Source organism: Macrobrachium rosenbergii, chromosome 54 (assembly GCF_040412425.1).
Source record: "Macrobrachium rosenbergii isolate ZJJX-2024 chromosome 54, ASM4041242v1, whole genome shotgun sequence".
Lineage (NCBI taxonomy): Eukaryota > Metazoa > Arthropoda > Malacostraca > Decapoda > Palaemonidae > Macrobrachium > Macrobrachium rosenbergii.
This window is the reverse complement of record NC_089794.1, coordinates 41958577-41981459: the sequence shown is the minus strand read 5'-3', so window position 1 is coordinate 41981459 and position 22883 is coordinate 41958577. Positions and strand designations below refer to the sequence as shown.

Sequence of the window (22883 nt, the reverse complement as noted above, 5' to 3'; positions counted from 1 at the left end):
GCCAAACAAGGGATATACCACATTGAGACGAAGGGCGCCTCGACGCACGTGAAGTTTCGACGGCTTCCCCCGCAGCACCTTCAGGAGGCCAAAAAGGCCTTCGCAGAGATGGAAAGGATGGGCATATGCAAAAAGGCTCCCAGCCCATGGGCTTCCCTCTTCACATGGTGCAGAAAGCAGACGGCACCTAAAGGCCCTGTGGCGACTACAGGCAACTGAACCTGGCAACAGAACCGGACCACTACCCCCTGCCGAACATGCAGGACCTGGACGGCCTCTTGCCACGGGGCCAGGACATTCTCCAAAATGGACCTACTAAAATCTTATTTTCAGGTCCCAGTAGCTCCAGAGGACATCCCCAAAACCGCCATTGTAACACACTTCGGGACCTACGTCTTCACCTTCTCCACTTTCGGCCTGAGGAATGCGGGCGCAACCTTCCAGAGGTTGTTGGACAGCATCCTGGGAGACCTGGACTTCTGCATCTGCTACGTTGACGATATCCTAATCTTTTCCAGATCCCAGGAGGAACACCTGCGACACATCCGGATGGTCCTGCAGTGCCTGCAGGAGAATGGCCTCATTCAACAGGTTTGACAAATGCACCTTCGGCATCGAGAAGGTAGAGTTCCTGGGCCACAAGATATCCCTGGAAGGCGTCCACCCAACGTCGTCGAAGGTCGAAGCCGTCGAGAAGTTTCCCACCCCTACCTCCATCAGGGCTGGACAAGAATTCCTCAGGATGGTCAGCTACTACAGAAGATTCATCCAGGGGGTTGCTCACACCATGGCTCCCCCTGATGGAGGTCCTCAAGGGACGTCCAAAGACCTTAGTGTGGGGCACCGACCAGCAGAAGGCTTTTCTCCTGACGAAGGCGTCCCTCGCCAAAGCAACATCTTTGGCCCACCAGGATCCCAGCGCTCCCCTCCAGCTGACGACGGACGCCAGCAACATAGCCTGCAGAGCAGTCCTGGAACAGGTCATCAGAGGGACCCCTCAGCCCATTCAGTAGGAGGCTAAACCCCGCCGAGTCCCACTACAGCACCTTCAACCGAGAACTCCTCACAGCATACCAGGCAGTAAGGCACTTCAAGTTCCTCCTGGAGGGGACGCCCTTCACAATTTGGACCGACCACCAGTCGCTGGTTCACATCTTCACAAAGCTGGGCAACGCACGGTCCTCTAGGCAGCAGCGGCACCTCGCAGCCATCGCGGAGTTCACCTGCACCATCAAATACCTCCCACACAGGAAGAACCCGGTAACCAACGCCCTCTCAAGAATCGAGATCGATTCCTTACAGCTCGGGATCGATTACGAGGACCTCTCCTGCGAACACACTGCTGACCCTGAGACCCCAGCCTACCGCACAGCTGTCACGTTGCTGAAGTGGAAGGACGTGCCCTTCAGCTCAGGAGGATCAACATTACTGAGCAATGTCAGTACTGGATGCCCCCGCCCCCTGGTACCCGCCTCCAAACGTCGGCTGGTTTTCAACATCATCCACAGCCTATCCCACCCCTCCGGAAGGACAACAACCAGACTGCTGATGGAGAAGTTTGTCTGGCACGGCATAGGGAAAGATGCAACAGCCTGGGCAAGACAATGTATGCAGTGTCAGACAAGTAAAGTGGGGTGGCACACCGAATCGGAAGTGGGCGAATTCCCCCAGCCAAAGAGACGCTTTGGGCACATGCATGTTGACGTAGTAGGACCTCTTCCCCCCTCAGGAGGAGCCAGATACCTACTGACAGTCATCAACCGCTCCACCAGGTGGCCTGAAGCTACGCCCATGGAAGAAACCACCTCCAGTGCATGCGCAGAAGCCCTCCTCTCCACCTGGATCAGCCGGTTCGGTGTCCCAGACGACATAACGACAGACAGGGGACCTGCTTTCCTTTCCAAGCTGTGGACCGCCCTGGCACATCTAATGGGGACCACTCACCACAGCACCACCGCCTACAACCCTGCAGCCAACGGAATGGTGGAAAGGTTCCACAGGTCTCTGAAGGCGTCCCTCATGGCTCGTTGCTCCTCTGAAAACTGGAGGTACCAGCTGCCCTGGGTCCTCCTCAGGTTGAGGACTGCCCCAGAGCCAACGGCGACCCCTCCTCAGTGGAAAAAGTCTATGGGGAGACTCTGGTAGTCCCGGGGGAACTCATCGCAGAGAACAGGGACAACATAGGAATGCAGAGGCTCCAAGGCAGAGTTGGAAAGTTCGCCCCCTGCCAAAAGACATTCACCAACAGGATGTCCCCCTTCATGCCCCCCCGGGCTGTCCTCCTCCACCCACGTCTTTGTCAGGGACGACGCCGTACGCCCACCCTTGACTAGGCCCTACAGGGGTCCTTTCCTTATTCTGGAAAGGAACAAGAAGGCATTCCGGATATCCATCCATGGGCAGGAAGACTGGGTGTCAATACATCACCTCAAACCCACATTCCTAGAGGGGGCAATGAAGGTGGACCCCAAGATCTCCTGCAGGATACGGCAGCCCCTCAAACAACCCCGGTTGCAGGAAGGAGGCGAGGGTATCCCCGGAAAACCCAGAAACCTGATGGAAAGGCACCCTAACAAACCACTGCAGAGGACATCGGGGAAAGCGACCACCCTCTCCAGTTGACATCAAGAAAGAGAGGCCCCCTTCATCGCCCCAGCAGATACCTTGTTTAATCAGATGTTACCTCCATCTTGTGGGGGAGTATTGTAAAGTCCCCGCTCAACGCGTTCTCTGTAGAGAAGATCCCATTTTCTGCGGTGCCTTTCCACAACCTAAGGTCGATCGGAATATATATTTATCATCATAATTATAAACTGTGTATGTTGTCTTTCTAAGCAATCATGTATTATGTACAAGTAACAAGTTATTTATTTCATTTGTCAGACATTGTTGATCACTATGTTCTCTGTATGAACCTGTCCTGTTTTTTTAAGGAACTAGTTTGACCTCAGGTCACCTGTAAATCTTTGTACCAGTGGTCTCTATGAACTACGCAGACGTCCGCATCCCGCTCTATAAGCAGCTAGTTTTCATCAATAAATCAGCAGTACTTGTCTTCCTGCTCATTATTTCGCATCTCTCTCACACCATCTTGAGGTGCTGACATGCAGGTGAGAGTCCTCCCAGTGCCACACACCTGAGACAAAAGAGCCATTCAGGTGCAGCACCCACCCCGCCTTCAATACGTTTAAACACAGAAGCATCTCTACTGAGGCGGCGCTTAGGGAAACCCCTACTAGTTAGGAGGTTCCTCCAACTTACTATCACACGTGGTCCCCCTTTCAAATCATCTGTCCAAGGAACCTAGAGCATTGGGGGGTCGACTGTGAATGACCATCCCAGTTTCAGACATCACTTGTCCAAATCCATATGAAGGTAATTTCTTCAGAGGCAAGTGCCCAAGTAGGGCTTGCTAACACTGAGCAGGTTGTTCCCAAGGGACCAGAAAGCAGTGAAATCTCCCTGAATTGGCAATTTGAGTTTCTAATGGCTAGGCTCTTACTGTAATAGTGTCAATTGTAACGCTGAAGTACTTCATCTACTCCTTGTGAATCAGATCGGACTTCTCCCAAATTATCACAACTGATCGTGATCACTTTGGATAAGTAAGGCAATAAAACATTACTTCATCTCTCAATGGCAAAGAGGGATTACGGCCCAGAACCACAAAGGATATTGAAAACAACCCAAAATTGCACTGACACCACATACGTATGAAGTAGGATGTTGTACCCTATGATAGGTTAGGATATACTGTATGTCTTAATTAGGCTACTATTGATGCATAGAACAACTGAGAGGGGGTGGGGGCTGGATAACACAGCTCCCAGCCATTCTGCAGGTGGGACTCAGCACCTAAGGTTAAGTTTGGACATAGCCTATCCCTGTAGGCTAAATATCATACCATATTTTCCCGCTTTTTGTATTTCACTTTTCTCCTTGTGATATTATTCAATAATTACATATGGATGGGTAATTATTTCTATAAAATCTACACAAATAGCCTGTGTGCGCACAAGGCATCTATTAACTTTACCATATACAGATTAGTTACCCTACTCTGCCTGTGAAAAGCAGCATCCTTAGGTGATTTTTTTTATTACTCCTTATGTAAAGGTGTTGAAATATAGGCTATTTCCAACTGTAAAATATAAATAACTGGAAATGTAATAAAACCTACTCCTCTCATATTCACTGGGTATAGCTAGGACAAACTTTAACAAGGGAGGCCAGGGCATTTCTTTCATTAATTAAGGCCAGCCTATGGTATAAAATACACACTTTGCTATGCTATAAACTTACATGTCAATTCAGATTAAAATATTTACATTTCCTGGACTAGTTAATAACCCTGTCTGGATAACGGTCAGTGTACTTGTGACCAACCCTGGCAACATTTTCTGACAATTTAACAAACTCAAAAGGTCAGTCGGGCTTCACCTGTATCGAGTCTTTTTCGAAAACTTGAAGCTCAACCTCGTAATATGTATCTCTGCAACTTATACAATACACATCGATGAGTAATTTTCGCTGAATGATTAAAACATCACTAAATATTTTCCGGAAAAAAGTATGGTAGCTTTTCCTATTCCGAATCGTCGCCGTTGTTTTAAGTTTAGAGACACAACATAACAGATTTAGTGTTGCCAGACACTTTTTTAAAAAAATTGAATATTTTCTTTTTAAAAATCTATAGATACGAAATAAAATCATAAAATAAATCTGCAGAATTCCTTCTTCATTCATAAACACTTTTTTCGTGCATTTGCACATAATTATGATGAAATCCGGACACATTAAAGAGCATTCATTCAATACTTTCATATTATGAATACAACCACAATAAAACAGGGTATTTCCCCAAGTCGCTACAAAAAGCGAAAATAAAGAAGTATACAACTTACTTTACAAAACATAAAATCAAAACGGTTACCGTTAATTCATTTGGACTACAAAACAGGAGAAGGAAAGAAGTTACTTTGCTCCCATTAACATGTCCAATTAAAATCAATGTTTCAAATAAGATAAAATTAATATTCTTACATTTTTTGGGGTTGCCATATCACTTCCAGACTTCCTTGCGCTTTACAGTAAACCGGCTGTTATGGTAAACTCAAAGCATGATGTATTTCTTACCGTTTGTTTTGTATGGAACCAGCCTTTCTCAGAAAATAACCTATTTTTTATTTATATTTCATCCTGTATATATTAGGGAAATTGCTGTCAACTAAAAAATTTTAGTGGTGTAAATATACCAAAGTTTGATAAACTTGTAAACATTAATATATTGTCCATTTGCCTAATTGATGCTACTTTACTCCAGGATAGTTATGGTGTCATATCGGGTTTAACATGATGTCAAGTCTTGCAAGGTAATTACTACGCAATCTCGACTCTGTGCCAACACTCCGGATATCAGATTTTACTCCATAGACAAACGTAGACACCAGATGAATTAAGGAAGCTAATCATTATCCAATTACATCCGAGTCAATTTTTTTTTTTTTTTTGTAAAATTGAGAGGCAGCTTTCATAAAAAAAATCCGAACTATTTACCCTAAAATACTTCAATTTTTATTTCATATAGAACTTCATATCTCGGCTCAATCCTTTCTTTGATACCAAGGTACATTTCCTCCAATGGTTTGGAGTTCCAGGTTCCCTGATCTTTATTTTCTGTAGTGGTGTCTAATCAACATAACCCTTTCTAAGATGGCATTCCAAACTTGTTTCACGAGCTGAAACAACAGAAATTTGTAAAATGTTTAATTGCAGTGACTCAGATTGCATTTATTTGATTAAGTCATTTAAAACTTATAAAACAAAATCCATAAATAGCAGATAGGCTATAATTTGGTTATATGGTTGCTTAGTCTCTGTAAAATATTTTTCAGAATTGTAAGCATGTCACCCAGAACAGCATTCATAATATAGAGTGTTAATGGATTGTACTGCTCAATTTGGACACCACAATAACAGCACCGAAGCATAAATAGTAAAATTGCTCTCTACTCCTCCTGAAATGTCAACCGTCCACCTAAGATATTTTACATTTAGGTTTGGAATTATGTACACAAAAAGCAAAATAGTTTAGGGTGTACTATAATTTCCAATTATTTACAAAATGGCAAATTTTGGAAGTAATTTGTACTTTTCCTAACATAAAAACCTGAGCTATTTACATGGGAATTACCTTCAGCGCAAGCCGGAGCAGGCTACTCTACACACAGCAAGGCTGTTCGGTAGTTGAACTACCGGTGGGAGAAGCCGTGGTACCCTCACCACCTCCCTTCGCAAAGTTGCTCAGCGCCGCAACCACTTGCCTTTTAGCCCAGGTATCAGAATGAGGGGTGGCTAAAGTGTCAGACTTCTGGGCTTTTCAAAGTGATGGGTGTGAAAGTAACATCACTTCAAAAAAGGCTTGGAACACCATGTCGAGACAATAAAGCTTAGATAAATAACGGGTTAGTTTTATTGCCAATCCCTTGTTAGAGAGAGGGCAGGACTTCCTTCCATTAAATCATAACAATGAAAAAAAAAAATAGAATGGCTGATCATTCACCTGCATCTGTGTCCATCCAGCACATGGCGTTTGACAAACCTACCCTCTGCCTTCCATAAGAGGAGAGGTATGAGAAAGGGAAAGGAGGGAGGCCAGTCACACACACTCAATCTCACTTCTACAACCGTACATCTTAGACCAGATGCTACCTGTCCTGCTAAGGGAACTGGATAAGCTACACGACTTGTTGAGCAGCCACCACAGGACCCAAGGAAAAGGTGTCCAAGGACCTGTGGGCAATGTCCCTTAGGTAAAAGGAGGTGAACATGTCTGACGTGACCACACTCCTGCTCTCAGCACCTGATGCACCAAATGGTTCTTCCTGAATGTGAGGGACGGAGCAATGTCCCTGACTTTGTGAACTCTGGGCCGGAACGTACTCGAGTCATCTTCGTTTGGCGTCAAGTAGGCCTATGCTCGCTTGATAGTCTCATGAAGCCAGAAAGAGATTGTGCTTTTGGACACTTCTTTCTTGGTCTTGCCAGTGGTAAAAAAAAAGTCATTGATGCCCAGGTCAGGCCTGAGCTGCCAAGTCCTTTTAAGGGAGCACTGCAGCATCCCATCTGGTTCATTACCTACAAAGTCCTGTATGGAGGGGGTCGAGAAGGACTCGAATCCGACATGCGGGATCGATGGATTCTGAGTCTTTGCTACTAATTCCGGGATAAATTCGAACAAAACATATCCCCATCTCCTCGAGTTAAAGTATATCTTAGTTTACCCAGACCACTCAGCTGATTAACAGCTCTCCTAGGGCTGGCCCAAAGGATTAGACTTATTTTACATGGCTAAGAACCAATTGGTTACCTAGCAACGGGACCTACAGCTTACTGTGCAATCTGAACCACATTATAGCAAGAAATGAATTTTTATCACCAGAAATAAATTCCTCTAATTCTTCATTAGCCGGTAGGAGAGTCGAATGCTGGGCCAGCAGCGTGCCAGGCGACAGCTCTATCCACCCCTCCAACGAAGAACTTGCTTAACATTATAAGAAAGACCATGGAGTTTGCCCACTCTCTTCGCCGATGCTAGGGCAAGCAGAAATACAGTCTTGAAGGTCAGATCCCTGTCTAACGACTCTCATAGAGGCTCGTAAGGTGCACGAGTCAGGCTTGGAAGAACAAGAGTCACATCCCACTAAGGGGCCTGAGTTCCCTGGGATGGGCAAGACTCTGAGGCTTCTCGTCTGCATGATCTCCCATGAAGAAGAGAGATCTACTGTATATCCTTTAGACATAGGACTAAGTGCAGGCAGCTCTGTAGCTCTTAATTGCTAAGACAGTGAAGGAAGACAAGAAAGTCTGCTACCTGTTGAATAGTAGCTCCACCCAGAGAGAAACCCCTTCCACGACACCCACCACAGAAGACGTCCCATTTCCCTTGATAGATGTCCGCCCCTAGTGTCCTCCTCCCTTCTTTTTTCCCCAGCTCCTCTACCTGGCTAGACAGAGGACCGAAAGGACCCATGAAGGAAGGGCCAGCCTGACCCAAAGGTCAGGCTGCTGTGGCGCACGAAGGCCAGGGGTTCTTTGCCACTGTGCGGTGGACAAGATGGTCATTGTCATCCGCTCTTCGACAATCCACCACAGAATCCACTTGTTCCCTGTCTCAGAGAGAAGTGGAACCCAGCAACAGTCCATTCCTCAAGGTCAAGACTGACTCAACACCAACAAACTCAGAAACTTGGTAGAGAACTACGCCTCTCCTCTTAAGTGTCAAGTTTGCCCACAGGTTAGCTGTCTGGTTGGCTAGGTAGGTGATGGTCCTACCTCCAGACAGGTTAGCCACTTCCTCTCTGGTGAGCGATGAAGAGAAAGTGATAACCTTGGCTACTGTGGTGGACCAATGGTCCATCCAAGAGACTGCTTGAAACGCTGCCATGGCAATCATTTTCAAGGTCACTGACTCCTGATGCGAAAGGATGATGCCTTCTGCATGGAGCTGCTCCAACGACAGACCCGGACTGAGACGAACTGAGTCCAGGTCAATCTGTGCTGTTGGAATTGATCTCTCCGAGGGCTTGTAGAATTTCTTCTGATGAGGGAGAGGTGGAGGAAGTAGCTTGAACGAGCAGCTGGCCCAAAGTGAGTTCTCCCTACCCAAGGTGAGAGAATTCACCTGACCCAGGACTGACTTGGCAAGCTTCAACCATGGCAGCTTGATTGATGACGAGGGTTCCTTGAAGGGTCTGACCAGTGCTTTGAGGCCTGAAAGAACAACCTCATCAACAGCCAAGGTCTCTTCCTTTAGACTGTTGTCCTGATGAATCAGTTTAACAATCTCAATATAGGAACTCCGCAGCTCAGGGGTGTTCACATTCTTGGGGAGAGGACCTTCTGGCCCCTCCAAGTCTTGGTCCTCCTGAGGTGCTCTCTGCAGGTGAGAGACCCTCCTCAGAACTCCCATGTCCCCTCTCTGACACCCGAGCATACGTCCGTTCCAGTCTAAGACTGAACAGGGGTGTACGAAGGGCTGCAATCGGAGGCCAAATCCTGATCGCCAACCCAAGTCTTGTCTGTCCCACGGCTCCCGGTGTATCCTCAGGAGGTTGAAGGGACAGGTGAGAGGGGCCTACAGTCTATTTTTTTAAACCTGGCAAACTTGTACTCTCACAGTTTTGTTTTCACACTGTTTCAGAATTGTGATTATACAGTCATAAAGGAAGTTAGGAGCTAAGTTATGCAATGTTATTTATATACCAGTTGTAATAAACGGAAGTATTAAAAACTTACATACCGAATTATTATACATATTTAACAGTTATGAAACAACACTCACCGAAGCCATAGACTAGAAATGTTTCAAACGCATTTACATTAATGTTTAATTTCTAGCTAGATTTTTAGTGCAATCATGCCATTAGTGGTTTGGAAATAATCAAAATGTTTTTATTGTACATTGCTGAAGGTTCTATAATGCCTAAGAACAAAAAACTATCGTAGAAATTTAAGCTTGGTGGAAAAGGTGAGGAGGTGGAGTTGTGGGAGGAACAGCCACAGGGTTGACGCAAGGTTGACATACTCTCAGCGGGAGGTTCAAATCTGGGTTGTGGTGCTTGTGTGTTCATAAAATAATCATTAAGATGTTTATATGTCATAATGCTAATTTTTTATTTAAAAAATACTGCAGGCCATGGCTGAAATAGGTGAAATAGATAGTGAGGCACCTACTCCATAGCCGATTCTGAGCTGAATAATTCTGTTTGTAAGTTGTGTGTGCAGACCACAACTCACTGGCTGTTCCTCCCACAACTCCACCTCCTCAACTTTTCTGCCAAGCTTAAATTTCTATGATAGTTTTATGTTGTTAGAAAACCTTCAGCAATGTACAGTAAACACATTCTGGTTATTTTCAAACCACTAATGGCATGACTGAGCTAAAAATCTAGCTAGAAATTAAACATTAAGGTTCATGCGTTTGAAACATATTTCTAGTCTACGGCTTTGGTGAGTGTTGTTTCATAATTGTTAAATATATATATAATAATTCGGTAAGTAAGTTCTTAATATTTCCTTTTATTATAACTGGTATTTACATAACTCAGCTCTTAACTCACTGTATGACCTTATAATCACAACTGAAACAGTGTGAAAACAAAACTGTGAGATTCGGACAACAGGACGTCCATCCAATCAGCAGCAAGCAGCTAAGTGCAAGTTTGCCAGGTTTAAAAAAATAGACTCTACTACCTTTCACAGACCTGCCAGAGGCAGAAGTCTCAGCAGGAGAGGAAAGCCATGAACGATTGTCAACCCGCGGTGACGATCGACGCACGGGTCTGGGAGAGCTCCCGTCACATGAAGGTGAACAGGGTTTGTCCCTGGGAGAGCACACACACGCTCTTGCTAACGCGTGCAGAACCCATCCCGAAGAGAGTAAATACGCTCATGTGAACGCAAGCGGGAACTGCCCCAGGGAGAACGATCGTGCACTCTCAGGCGAGAGCGTGGGCTGTCCCAACGACGTGCTGGACTCTTCTTTGAGGCCGAGGCCTCCAAGTGCCAGGAAGAGTGAAAGGGGGACTTCTCCATGCTCTGTCTGGTGTTTGAACTCTACGGTCGGCATTGCTGACTCAGGATCTGATTATCCAAGGAGCGGCTCGTGGAGACCACATCCTAGGTCAGAGATTCGTGGGTGGGGGCAGTGCTGCATGCTGCGCACCCACACTGTCTATAGGCCGCATCCCGGTCTGGGGACCGTGGATGCTTACTGTAGCCACACAGGTCCGTTGGAACCTGGGCAGAAGAACCTTCAGTGGCACAGGTCAAGGAGACCTGTGTACGCAGATCATCCGGGGGACAGGAGTGTGCTGCAGACGACATTGCTACACGGAGGTCCTTGATGGGGATGAGCCTCCAGGTTGGAACCCTAGAGTTGTCTGGTACCACTGCCTTGGATGTTGGTGTACGTGGGGATCTACGTATACAGACTTGGCTTGTGGAAACTGCGTCGTGGCTGACCCACTGCTTCCAAGCCTCAGATGTCCAGGGATACTGAAGACACGGGTTCCCTGCCCGGGGACAAGGAAGAGCTGTAGGGAGATCCTCATGCTTCTTCCATAAAAGAAGACATGTCATGGGAGGTCCAGCAGGCCTTCTTATCTTATGGTCTAGAGCAGCTGCCTTTTCCTTCTTCGGGTCTGTCTGCATAACAGGACCCTTAGCAGGAGAAGGGGAGGAGGTGAAAGCAGGTGGAAGAAGATACTGATGATGATGATGAAGGCGAACGGGGTCTCTTCATCGATGTCCTCTTGCTGTCACGTTTGTACCTCTTTAACAATTCGTCCAGGAGAAGATCCTTAGTGTCAGGAGACATCAGAGGGCACATCAACATTGATGGGACAGGATGACTAACTGAGGGCGCTGTGACAGTAGTCGTGGCGACCTAGGATCCCAAAACTGAAACCATAGTTTCAGTTACTGACACAGTAGAGACAGGAGGCAGATTGAAAGCACTAAGGTGAGCAGTCAAGCCCCACACCGATGGCTCCCTGGGAAGACCTAGGGATGGCCAGAGGTTCCTAAGATCTTCAAAGGTCTTCCGGATCTCTCCCAGACCTGAAAAAGATGGGTCATAAGGGACTATCTCCCTTTGCCTGGGTGGTGAATGCTCCCCCACACGCCAAGCAAACGGAGGAAGGCCTCGAGAGATCGCAATCGGCCCCTGCCCTCCCATGTGAACCACCCATTGACAAAGCAACATGGGAACGTGGAGGAGTGACCTCTCCCCTAGATGAGGTAGCAGCCATAGGGAGTCGCATGGGTAGAGACAAGGAGCTACCCAGCATCCTCGGAGGAGAATACCCCTCTTTCCAGCAAACCTCATCCACTGCTCCGGGGACTAAACACGACACTCAAAACAAGGATCAGTCATAGAGCACACATGTTTCTGACACTTCATGCAAATGGTATGTGGGTCTTCATCAAAGGATGAAAGAGAGCAGTTGCATCGCCACTCTCCAACAACCGGGCAAAGGTGGAGTCTAGGCTTAGATGATTCTTGGGTTTGCATGATAAGCCAAGAATAAAAGGCCAGATATCACAAAAAATACAAAACATAACAAAGCAAGGAAAACACCAGGATGAAGTGCAGAGACAACAGCCAGCAAACATTCAGGTAGAGGAAGGTGTAGAAATGCGTCCACTCTGGACGAAGGCTATAAGGTAAGTGGTTGCGCAACTCAGTGAAGGGAGGTGGTTAGGTACAGTCACTCATAAAAGTTTGTGGGGGTCTCCATGTGTGGGTGAATCCCATTCCATCCCTTTCTGGATGGCGAGTCTGTATAGCGATGTAACAAACACATACAGCTTAACTGTCATTGGTGTAATTAGGTTGGACAAGATTGTTTGTCAATCAGTTTTTATCATTAGTCATCATGATCAGATTATTCATTCAATCTTGTCTGATAGTATTGGAAGCTTAGAAGAGCCCCTTCAATTTCTAATAAGCTGTAATAGATTGATTAAGATCAAAACAATAACAAGTCACTACCTGTCCAAGAAGTGGTTGACCACGGATGATAACTGCTGAGGATGATCAGCGAATCGTCCAATCTGTGATGGAGAGGCCACTCTCATCAGCTGTTGACATAACTCAGGAGCTGGGTTTACTGTGCAATTCTAAAACAACGAGACGTCATCTTAATGATCACGGTTTATGAGTTGTATCCCAGCTAAGAAAGAAAAACTAACCCTGGCAAATAAGGAATTATGACTGGAATTTGCTAGACCCTATACCCAGGATGTGTATAATCAAAACTTTTGGAACTCAGTGATCTGGAATGATACAAGTCATTTCAGACAACGGCGACCTCTGAACACCAGGTTTGCTGCACAAAACACGCAAGAATTGAAAAGAAGTGGACTCTGTACTGTGAGTTCCCATGGTTGGATGTGGTCTGGGGGACTAGGAGACTTGACATGGATAGATGGTAACCTTCATTAGGTAAAATATATAGATACTTGAAACCATTATTCCGATTATTCGTGCAACAGCAATTCCTGCTCCTAACCCAATTGGATTTGTTCATGATCGAAGCCCATCCATACAAACTGCTTGGTCAGGGAACAGTGTCTAGAACACCCAGATATTGTTGCTATAGATTGGCCAAGTAAAGGATGTGACATCAACATCATTGAAATGTGTGGGCAATGATGGAGAAAACATAGGATATAGAGGATGAGTGAAGTCAGGCAGCACTAGTAAATCATGCCATTGCCGAATGGGAAAATTTGAGACTTTTTCCCAACTATTGTCAACGTCTTGTGAAATCGGTCCCAGAAAGGATAAATACAATTATTGAGGCTAATGGGGTTGGGAAAGTATTAATTGTTTGATCAGTTTGTAATAGCATAACTTAATATTGTAATATGTTCAGAAAACAATCTTTGAAATTAGAAAAATTACTGTAATTGCTATGGTGGGTTTTGTTGGGTGGCTGTGAATCATCAAGTGGTGTAGGTGATGGTAAGCTGTGTTTAGCATCTATTAATTGTTATGGTTATGACTATGCCATGTTGTTATTTGTGTTATTTACAATAAACATGGCAGCAATGTATTATTTTTCTTTTGTTTCTTGAAAAAAACTTTACATGTTCTGTTTCCTTTATGATGTTGTTGTATTAACAGGTATAAATGATATAATAATGACAATTTTACATTAGTTTCTATTCATTTTGATACTTGTTCTTTTACCAGACCATTAGACATTATGGTGATGCATATTTTTATCACCATATCATTTGATTCATTCACGATCATTCCTATGTTGTAGGCTTTTGTTTACCATAAATATATATTATCTAAAACAATAAGATTTGTTTTTACTCTAGTTTCTGTTCAGTTCCTTTTTACTGCTCGTGTAAGACAAAGTTAGAATGTATGCAAGTCACCCATGGAGATGGTTCTGCATTCTACAAAGAAATCATGAGTAAACTGCCAGCTGCCACAACATAGTTACACAGGCCCAGTAAACATATGAGACAGCCGGTTTCCTACTCACTGAATTACTTCATGAACTGTTTGGGAAACTGTTAAATAACGTATTTTGCATATTGGGTAAGGATTGAATTTAGTCTTGATAAAATCATCTTGCCCTAGATTTTTATATTCTTTATTCAGCATATTTGAATACATGAAAGACTGAGTACAGAGAAAAAAAAGCAAAAAAATAAAGAAAAAAGAAAAACCAGAAAAAAAGAGCGAGAGGCAGAGAGAGGGGAACGCAGAAAGGAGAGAAAAAGACAATGGAGAAATGAGAAGGAAAAAGAGGAAGAGAGAACGCGTCTCCTGTACTATCTTTAGCTGAAAAAAAATAAGGTAAAAAACCTCAGTACATGTAAGTTATGTTAGGCTGATTTTATTTCAGGATCATTTTTTTTCCTGTAATGAAGCAGTTTTCCTTCTACGCCTGTCTATTTGCTATACTCCTGACTGGGATTGGGTAACATCACTGACACTGATGACTAAACTAACTAGTTTATATATTTGTTTATTAACTAACCAAGCTGTAATTGTCATCAGTAGAGTAGACCATAATGGTACAATGACGAAAAGCCAGATGTTCAACTACCTTAATCTGTTGGCCAGTGGTGTATAAATGGTAATGATCCACTGGTTTTGCACAATGACTACACCTAAACCAGTGGACCTGTCATTCATATTATGGTCTATGCTTGACAATTACAGCTTGGTTAGTTAATAAACAAATATATACTCATCAACATGTTACCCAATCCCAGTCAGGTATAGCAAATAGAACAGGCGTAGAAGGAAAACCTTCATTTCAGGCATTGAAATAAAATCAGTAACTCCATGTACTGAACTTATTTTTTCAGCTAAAGATCACCTCAGAGCTCTCAGCTTTTTCCTTCTCATTTCTCCATTGTCTTTTTCTCCTTTCTACGTTCCCCTCTCATTCTTTTTTAAGTTTTCTTTTTCTTTATTTTTTGCTGTGAGCAACGTGTTTCATTAAGTCTCTGGTGACTTGACCCATTTTCTTCGCCATACAATTCGTCATGCCTAACGTGCCAGGTCATGCAGTTTCAACCATTTAAACTTTTATATGTATTTGTTCAACTGTTATCAATTGTGTATCTTGTATTTCTTTATTCACAGGCATCAAGATTATATCCATATTGGAATTCTGTATGTTTTTGTATTGTAAACTGTACTTGCTCGCTGTATATTATTGTTAATTGTTACTGACCTCAGGTCACACAAAATCTCATTGTCTTCCGCGGCTCGGCGCCAGTCGGCCGCTATATAAACTGCCTGAATCTGTAATAAAGTAGCAGTCACTTTTACCTGCTCGTTTCTTTTGCACCTCTTACAGTGGTGACCCCCCGGAGTATCCCGGAGCCATTAGAGGACTGATACGGCGACTCAGGCTTGGCTCCAGGAACTCACTCACGCTCTTAGAGGACTAAAGACGGCACTGTAACCTGCGTTTGAGCTTCTGACTCTCGTCAGCAAAATCACCAGCGTCACTAACGGACTCACACGGTGCACTTAAGTGCGTTTTGACGCGAGTACCCCACTCCAATAAGAGGGCAAAGAGCGAGCATGGATGTGGACATCCCCTCCTTCGTGCAATTAACCGCGAACCTTGCGGACTACGGAGGTCTACCCTCCTCCCATCTCACCCGCGCCTGTCCCCGCACCGAGGCCCTCACACACCTCCACACCCATGCCCGCGCCCCGAACACTCCCTGGCCCGGCAACACAGTCACGGGCCGCCCTGTCCGTAAAGTTGCCGCCGTTCACACAGGGGAACCCAACGACGTGGCTGCGCAGGGTCAAGAGCCACTTCAGGGTAGCGGACCTGACCGACGAAGTACTGCAGGCCGACACGGTCCTTATCGCCCTTCCGGAGGAGGTGTACAGAAAACTCGTCTCGCGGGTGTCCGATGCACACCCCCTCACATACAACATCGCGAAGAAAGCCCTCCTCGAGACATGCTCCCTACCAATCGCCGAGCGGGCCACCCGCGCCATTGACCTCGCCATCAACCTGCAGCATGACCTCAACGCGGTAGATGCATGGAGCATGGTCGAGGACCTCCTCTCACTCCCAGACTTCGACGGCAGCAAAAAGCGGCAGGAAATAAGCCTGTCGCGGGAGATCTACCTTCGCCAGCTCCTCCCGGAGGTCCACACCCAGATTCCTCACCCCTACACCGTGCCCCTCAGCGACCTCATCCGAAATGGCGCAGCACCTGACGGACTGCGTGAAGGCTACGCAGCAGCTAACAGTGCCCACACAATCAGTCAGGCCCGTCCAGAAGGAAGAAGACACGGAGCAGGGCGTCAACGTCGTCGCCAGGAGACGACCACCGCCCCACAACAGATGGAGTTCCCCAGGCCTGTGCCACTACCACAGGCAGTTTGGCAAAGACGCCCAGAACTGCCTGCCGACCTGCTCATTTGCCCGTTCAAAAAACGGGGGTGGCGGCGGCCAGCAGGACAGACCACCATGGCAACCGAAAAACCCAGGGACCCCGCTCCTGGGTGCTGACTTCCTTGCACACTTCGGCCTGGTAGTCGACGTGAGGCGTAAGCGCCTCCTCGACACCGACTCCTGCCGGTCCCTCCCGTTGACAGCGGGACCCAAGGCACCCACCATCTGCTCTGTCGCCCCCCCACCAGTACGCACACCTGCTGACAGAGTTTCCTGAAGTGTTCAAGCCCAAACTCCGCCAAGTCCCCGGGGCCCCAGCCAAACATGGCATATACCATCACATAACAACTAAAGGGCCCCCTACACATGCGAAGTTCCGAAGGCTTCCCCCACAGCGCCTTCAGGAGGCGAAGAACGCATTCGCAGAAATGGAGCAAATGGGAATCTGCAAAAAGGCCTCCAGTCCGTGGGCCTCCCCCCTCCACATGGTGCAGAAACCAGATGGTTCCTGGAGACCCTGCGGCAGCAACTACAGGCGTCTCAACATCGCAACGGAGCCAGACCACTACCCCTTGCCGAACATGCAGGACCTCACGGCTTCCTTTCACGGAGCCAAAATATTCACTAAATTAGACCTTCTAAAATCATAATTTCAGGTACCTGTCATACCAGAGGATATACCAAAGATTGCCATCATCACGCCGTTCGGGTCCTACGTGTTCGCCTTCTCCACCTTCGGATTGAGGAATGCCAGGGCGACCTTCCAGCGGCTCATGGACAGCATCCTCGGGGACCTGAAGTTCTGCGTCTGCTACATTGATGATATCCTCATATTTTCCAGGTCTCACAGTGAACACCAAAAACACATCCGGGCAGTCCTGCAGCGCCTCCAAGAGAACGGCCTCGTCGTGCGTTTTGACGAATGCACCTTTGGCGTCCAGAAAGCTGACTTCCTAGGCCACGAGATATCCCTGGCAGGCGTCCGCCCACTCACATCCAAAGCCGCAGCCGTCACCAGGTTCCCCACCCCCACCTCCGTCAAGGCCGTCCAGGAGTTCCTCGGGATGGTGAATTTCTACAGGCGGTTCATCCCCGGGGTCGTGCACACCACGGCCCCCCTGACGAAAGTTCTCAAAGGCAAACCAAAGTCCCTGTCGTGGGAACCCAGCCAGCAGCAGGCCTTCTCCCTGATGAAGGTCGCCCTCGCCGAGGCAACCGCCTTGGCACACCAGTATCCCAGGGCCCCCCTCCAGCTGACAACGGACGCCAGCAACGTCGCCTGGTGCTGTCCTGGAGCAGGTCATCAACGGCGGTCCCCAGCCCATCGCCTTCTTCAGCAAGAAGTTCAACCCGGCAGAGACCCACTACAGCACCTTCGACAGGGAACTCTGTGCGATGTACCGTGCAGTCTGGCACTTCAAGTTCCTCCTGGAGGGGACACCTTTCACAATCTTCACGGACCACCAGCCATTGGTTCACGCCTTCATTAAGCAGGGGGACGCATGGTCTTCCAGGCAGCAGCGCCACCTCTCAGCCATCGCCGAATTCACCTGCTCTGTCAGGTACCTCCCTGGCAAGAAAAATCTTGTAGCAGACGCCCTCTCCAGAGTCGAGCTGAATGCAGTGCAGCTCGGGGTAAACTACGAAGACCTCACCAGGGAACAGGCCACTGACCCAGAAACCCCAGCCTACCGCACCGCCATCATGTCCCAAAGTGGCGGGACGTGCCCCTCGCCCCTGGGGGCCCAAGTCTCCTCTGCCACATCAGTACTGGTCAGCCCCGTCCCTTGGTTCCAGCCTCCCGCTGCCGCCAGATATTCGACATCATTCACGGCCTCTCACATCCCTCTGGCAGAACAACGGCCAAGCTGCTGTCAAAGAAGTTCGTCTGGCACGGAGTGCAGAAGGACGCCATGGCCTGGGCGAAACAGTGCCTGCAGTGCCAAACCAGCAAGGTGGGACATCACACACAGTCCGGAATAGGCGAGTTCCCGCAGCCAGAGCGGCGTTTCGGCCACATACATGTCGACGTCGTCGGGCCCCTTCCCCCATCAGGCGGGTCCAGATATCTCCTGACGGTGGTAGATCGCTCAATGAGGTGGCCCGAAGCCACACCGATGCAAGAAGCCACCGCCAGCGTGTGCGCCAGGGCCCTGCTTTCCAGTTGGGTCAGCCGCTTCGGCATCCCGGACCACATCACAACTGACAGGGGTCCCGCTTTCCTGTCCGAGTAATGGTCTGCCCTGGCTCAGCTACTGGGAACCACTCATTAGACCACCATGGCGTACAACCCGGCGGCCAGTGGTCTGGTCGAGCGGTTCCACAGGTCCCTGAAGGCATCCCTCATGGCCTGCTGCACCGCCGAGGACTGGAAACATCAGCTTCTGTGAGTCCTCCTCGGTTTGAGAACCGCCCCCAGAGCTGACGGCACCCCATCCGCAGCTGAAAAAACCTATGGCGAGTCCCTCGTGGTCCCAGGCGAACTGGTGACGGAAGATCGCCACAACCCGTCACTGCAGAAGCTCCGTGATGTGGTCGGCAAGTTCGCCCCCTGCAAGCACACGTACACCGACAGGTCGGCCACCTTCACACCGCCAGGGCTGTCATCCACCACTCACGTCTTCGTCAGGGATGACACTGTCCGCCCGCCACTGACCAGGCCCTACAGGGGCCCCTTCCACATGCTGGAGCAGAACAGCAAGGCGTTCTTGCTGGCACTTTCCGGGAGGAACGACTGGGTTTCAGTAGACCGGTTAAAGCCCGCCTTCCTGGAGGAGGACACAGACGTCACCGCAGAGCAACCCCTGCCCAGCCGCCCTTCGCCACAGCCAGGCCCCCGCAAGCAGCGGGCGCGCGAGTGTCCCAGGAGAGGTCTGCCTGCACCCTCAGTTGAGCAGCCTCACACACAGGGCGCCCCCCCATTGTTCTCACGCAGCCATGGCACCCTTCAGCGCCCCAGCAGATATGCAGACTGATCAGACGTGTCCCACGTCTTGGGGGGGGAGTATTTGTAAAGTCACCTCAGAGCCGTCAGCGGAGTCTCCACCGAACGTGTCATTCATTAAGTCTCCGCTGAGCAAGTTTTCTATGGTGACTTCCCATTTTCTTCGCCATACAATTCGTCACGCCTAACGTGCCAGGTCACGCGATTTCAACCATTTAAACTTTATATGTATTTGTTCAACTGTTATCAATTGTGTATCTTGTATTTCTTTATTCACAGGCATCAAGATTATATCCATATTGGAATTCTGTATGTTTTTGTATTGTAAACTGTACTTGCTCGCTGTATATTATTGTTAATTGTTATTGACCTCAGGTCACACACAATCTCATTGTCTTCCGCGGCTTGGCGCCAGTCGGCCGCTATATAAACTGCCTGAATCTGTAATACAGTAGCAGTCACTTTTACCTGCTCTTTCTTTTGCACCTCTTACAAACTTTTATGAGTGACACCCTCCCACCGGTAGTTCAACTACCGAAGAACCAGCTCTTGCTGAAGGTAATTCCTATGTAAAGACCGATGGTTTGTATTTGTGTGGGATAAATATTTTACAATTTCATAAGTCAGTTTTAGAAATTAAAAAGACGAGAATGGTAAAATTCTGAAAAATGTTAAAAATCAGTAGATTTCTGAGCAATCTGTAGATCTGACAACACTGCCATTTTCCCCTTAATCACACATATTAGATACTCAATTTACAACAAACAATATGAGTCATTATTACTACTGTCACCTTACCTCTAGAATCAAATTTATAAGCGTTGGTCTCTATAACCAAACACTTCAAAAACATTGTTATCTTCTCAAATTCAATAGAGGAGCACTTGACGACGAAACGACACAATCAGTCGCAATGTTTATCTGAATAATTCTACTGAATATATAGAATTTTTATGTCAAATTTACCTCGAATTATATAAAACCGTAAATTCTAGAAAAGATATTGAAGAAGTTTATATTGCATATTTATTTTGATATTGATACAGCCGAAGTCTTAGAATAAATGGTATAAAAATGTTCAGTTACAAAATCGAATGTGGTTTCGTTGCGTCAGATATGAATAATCCCGGTGTAGCAGCCGGGATGTGGTGGATATCTACTTTGTCATAAAATATGAGTTGCGTATCAGATAAAACTTGCTGCTTACACCTAACGTCTGCCGCAAATGTCTTGGCATGGTATCATAAATGTTCATAAGGTCTACAACGTACGTGCAATTAATTTTAAGAAAACGGGCTTTTTACAGTACATGGTAGACTTAACTTTGCATGTGAAAGACAAGTTTTAATTTCTCTGCTCTTGGAAAACACTAACCATAAGCATATAGTAGCCAGTACTACAAGTTTCGTAAAGGAGCCATTTGATAAGCATAAGCACGACTACGAATATATTCACTTAAGGAATTGGGTGTTATACAGTAGTCTTCGTCCATTCAAATCGAACGCATACTTTTCGCATAAATATACAGGGTAACAAAAAACAAATTCCGTAAATGTTGAACCGACAGGTATTAGCCTCTAACCAGGATATTGTCTTTTGACTTCTTATACAAGGAACCATATCAAATTAAGTTTGCATTGCGTTGATATCCTTGGCAAGTTTATATATACGTACAAGGTGACACAGAACCATTACGAAAGAAGATCCACAATTATATCCGTCCACTGGTTTATCATTTGTCACTCAGCTGGACTGAATTAACAGTTCTTGATATCAAGATACTATTAAGAAGACCGCCACTACAAATATAAACACACTTAACTTCTATTTAGTACCATTCCTTGTCATTATAAAACCAAACGCTCGACACTGGTATCGTTGACTTAGCAAAGACAGGGTGACGCAGAAGTTATCAGTGAAAAAGAAACCACAGATCGTCGTTTATTCTCGGATAGCAGCCTCATGAATTGGAGAAAATGATGACCTATACCCTCAGACTGTCATATGACGCAATTAGGGATTTCTCTACTATTATATTTTCTATAATAATTCAAAATTATAAGAAAAAGTTCTTTGCCACGACATTCTCGTCTGTACAGGGTAGCACAATAATAAAATGAAGCAGCTTAAACTCAATGCTCCTGGTTTGAAATTGAATATAAAACTTTCCTAATTAAACTATAAGAAACTACTCGTATTTTTAAGCATTTCTGGGGTCTCCAGTCCTACATCAAGCTTGATTAACTTTCATTTTGGCTGGAATCCTAATGCATTCAAGACAGAGCCTTGTTGTTTTAGGTTCCTTTGGTCATTCAAATACGAAAGATTCCGCCATAACAATTACAGGGTGACTTAAGATCCATTCGTAGAAGGTATAGTCCAAAACACATTCTTCGTCACCAAATTCATACGTTTTAATATTTCTAAATTATGAAAGATAAGCCTGAACCATCCAAAGCATCTTTACAGCATTCGATTTTTTTCTAGAACTCGGCAATTTACTAATAAAGAATACCTTTTGGACTATACTCTCCACCACATGGATTTTGAGTTACCCTGTATGAGTTCTAGCGGGACCTTTTGTGTTTAAATGGCCAAAGAGCCTGAAGCAGCATGGCTATGTCTTGTATACCACAAAAATTTCACCTGAAGTGAAAGTTACTCAAACTTCATGAAGGACCTGAGACCTCTGAAATATCACATGAATAAGATTAATTTCTTATGCTTTAATCTGAGAATTTGTATATTAATATTAAACCAATAGTATTGGTTTTATCTTGTTTCAGTTTCTTATTGTGTTACCCTGTACAGATGAGACCCTGCCGTGGCAAGGAACGTAAGGTGCCTACTTCTATTCCATCTTCCTCTTTCGACCTTATTAGTCCCACTGTATAGCATGGGCAGCCGCTCGAGTCGACTTTCTCCATCTATTTCTTTCTATTCATAGCATCTTCTTCGCCCAGTCCCACCTCACCCATATCCCTCCTCACCACATCCATCCATCTGATCCGCTGATGCCTCACACTGCTCCTCCCCATCACTGGCATGCTCTTAGCTCTCTTGATTGGTTCCACCTCCTCTCTTCGTATTACATGGCCATAGTATCTCAGACAAGCTTCCCTAGCCTTCTCCTTTACATTACATATACCACGCATTCTTCCTATATATTGACTCTCCCTCCTTTCCAGTACTGTAGTGATATTCCAGCAATCCATCTCACCATCCTCATCTCGGTTCTTTCCAGCGGTCCCTCCTCTTTCCTTTTAAGTGCCCAAGTTTCTGCCCCATATAATAGAACGGGCCTGATAACTGTCTTATAAATCTTCATTTTGAGCTTAATGGCATTTTTTTTGTCTAAAACAACTCCAGTTACTTCTCTCCATTTTCGCCATGCTTCTTTCACTGTCTCACTGCTTCCTCAGTAGCTCACTCTTTTATTATTGATCCCAAATAGTTAAACTCATAGTTCTGATTTA

The 22883-nt window shown here is 46.2% G+C and overlaps 1 long non-coding RNA gene across 1 annotated transcript in view; it reads right to left on the bottom strand.

Annotated features, from left to right (window-relative positions):
* Window positions 1-4628, bottom strand: part of LOC136835026 (uncharacterized) — a 51468-nt gene extending 46840 nt beyond the window's left edge. The window contains exon 1 of the long non-coding RNA XR_010851959.1: window positions 4441-4628. This is a non-coding gene — a long non-coding RNA (uncharacterized lncRNA). The remainder of the gene's footprint in view (window positions 1-4440) is intronic.
* Window positions 4629-22883: the final 18255 nt, after the last annotated feature.